Genomic DNA, 2,777 nt, shown 5'->3' with positions numbered 1-2,777 from the left:
TTTTTTCTTTAAGAGACAGAGTCACTTTATTTCCCTAGGAAGAGAGCCGTGGGATCACAGCTCACAGCAACCTCCAACTCCTGGGCTTAGGCAATTCTGTTGCTTCTGCCTCCCAAGTAGCTGGGACTATAGGCACCCACCACAATGCCCAGCTATTTACTTTTCTTGTCTTATTGCATTAGCTAGGATTTCCAGTACAGTGTTGAAAAGGAGTGGGAAAGGGGACATCTTTGTTTTGTTCCTGACCTTATCAGAAAAGCTTTTAGTTTCTCACCATAAAGTGTGATGTTAGCTGTAGGTTTCTTTGTAGATTGTACCCTTTGTCCAGTTAAGGACACTCCCCCTGATTCTTAGTTTGCTGAGAGCTTTTATCCTAAAAAGGTATTAGATTCTGTGAAATGCTTTTTACACATTTATGGGTATTGTATAAATATTATGGATATATTATTGTGGTTTTTCTTCCTAAGCCTATTCATATGATGGATTACAGTAAGTTATTTTCAAATGCTTTCTCTGTCTTTCTAATGGCTGGGGGGTGGGCCTTGTGGCCCAGTTTATTCAACAGTCTTAGGGAAAATCTGCTGGGTCTGTGTAGAAGGATGTGTTCTGGAAAATATTTCCCTTTTCACATGCTCAAAGTCAAAGTAAGGTTAGCAAAGAAATCAAGACAACATTTGTTAGAAAGACGTAGACTAGAATGAAGCTTAGCTGTTGACTTACATTGATAGAAGCTCTGTGAATGAGAGGGTTTTGTTTGAGACTGAGTTTCACTCTTTCGCCCTAAGTAGAGTGTGGTGGCATCATCACAGCTCACAGCAACCTCAAACTCTTAGGTTCAAGCAATCCTCCTGCCTCACTCTCCTGAGTAGCTGGGACTACAGGCACCCGCCACTATGCCTGGCTAGTTTTTCTAATTTTTTTTTTGCAGTTTTTGGCCAGGGCTGAGTTTGAACCCACCACCTCCAGCATATGGGGCTGGTGCCCTACTCCTTTGAGCCACAGGCACCGCCCTAGTTTTTCTATTTTTAATAGAGAGGGAGTCCTGCTGTTTCTCAGACTGATCTTGAACTCCTGAGCTCAAGTGATTTTCCTGTGTCTCAGCCACCCAGAGTGCTAGCATTACAGACATGAGCCATGACTCCTGACTCCCGGTCAAGTTGGAGGTCTTTTAAAGTCAGGAATCAAAGGTGTCTACCTAGAATCACTCACCCTTAAATGGGCCATGCTAGGGAGCAAAAAGAACCTCCATAAATCATTAAACAAAGAGGTAAAAATATTAGTATTCCCAGGGAGCAAGAGGAAATCACTGGCATCTGGTACGTACAACTTACAATAATAACCTGTGTGTTTAAGTACGGTAAATATTTGTTGAATTAACAATATGTTAGAACACTAAACCTCTTTAGTTCTCCCTATAAAAATATTTACCTAGCTTATAAAATAATCTTGGTATTCTTTTATAGTTATAACTGGAGGGAATTTTTCTAGCTTCCACCCAGGAGAAGGTCTACACTGAATTAAAGAACACCTGGAGAGTTTTGAACCAATTTGATATATTTCATTACAATCAAAGTAAATTAAAATGACATTATCTTAGGAAGAAGCAAAATCCAAAGGAGATTTAAGCAGTTTAACTCATGAGGGAACGCAGATTATATTAATTGAAGTTAGTATTTCACATTTAGTGAAAATTGCAAATATTTCCATTGAGTACAGAAGATTTCCCACAACTGAATTTCCTTCTAAAGTCAGATTTATTCATTCCTTAATCCAACAAGCAATTAGTGAGAACCTTCCACGTGCCAAACATAGACCTTGCAAGTACCTGGTGTGTTAAAAAAACAACCCATAACACTATAATTCCAGTATCTATTCTGCCACTACAATGGATCTCAAACTCTGCAAGTATAAGAACCGCCTGGGTTGCCTGTTAAAAATGTATCCTTCCTGAACTTACTATATGAATCTCAGGGATGGGGCTAAGAATCTGCATTTTCATAAAGCACTTTAGATGATTCCAGTGCAGGCAGACTGTGAATCATATTGCAAAGCATGTTATTCTACAGCTAAAATCTATAAGCTACTTGAAAAGATGAAAAACATATACAGTGGAACCTCTGTGAATTGACCACCCAGGGGACTGTAACAAACCTATCAACATGTGGAGATGTTCAACCTATCAACACACGGAAATGTTCAACATAAGGCTGAGGAAGGAGGATCCCTGGAGCTCAGCAGTTTGAGACCAGCCTGAACAAGAGCGAGACTCCCATCTAAAAAATAGAAAAACTAGATGGGCATTGTGGCAGGTGCCTGTAGTCTCAGTTACTCAGGAGGCTGAGGCAGGAGGAGTGTTGGGACCCAGGAGTTTGAGGTTGGTGTGAGCTAGGTTGATGCCACAACACTCTAGCGTGCACAGGAGAATGAAACTGTCTCCTAAAAAGAATCCCATTGTTCATATTTACCTGGAAGGGGAAATACCATGGTCATGAAGGTGCTTTTCCTAGGGTGAGCACCTGTATATGCTGATCCCTGCTATTTCCCCAGATGTGGGAAACTCAACTGGTCAACCATATAATTTGTGGTAGTAAAAGACTGATTGAGGCTCAGAGCCTATGGCTCAAGCGGCTAAGGCGTCAGCCACATGCATCTAAGGTGGCGGGTTCAAATCCAGCCCAGGCCCGCCAAACGACAATGATGGCTGCAACCAAAAAATAGCCGGGCATTGTGGCAGGCACCTGTGGTCCCAGCTACTTGGGAGGCTGAGGCAGGAGACT

The 2,777-nt window shown here is 41.7% G+C and overlaps 1 non-coding gene across 1 annotated transcript; it reads left to right on the top strand.

Moving 5' to 3' along the window:
- The first annotated feature begins 2,457 nt into the window (after positions 1–2,457).
- On the top strand, positions 2,458–2,618 carry LOC111727245. Its single transcript, XR_002774843.1, has one exon. It is a non-coding gene; the product is annotated as a U1 spliceosomal RNA (small nuclear RNA).
- Positions 2,619–2,777: the final 159 nt, after the last annotated feature.

This window comes from Otolemur garnettii, unplaced genomic scaffold (genome assembly GCF_000181295.1).
Source record: "Otolemur garnettii isolate 467f Iridium unplaced genomic scaffold, OtoGar3 scaffold00098, whole genome shotgun sequence".
NCBI classification, from domain to species: domain Eukaryota; kingdom Metazoa; phylum Chordata; class Mammalia; order Primates; family Galagidae; genus Otolemur; species Otolemur garnettii.
Note: the sequence above shows the minus strand (reverse complement) of the source record. Positions and strands in the feature narration are given on the sequence as shown.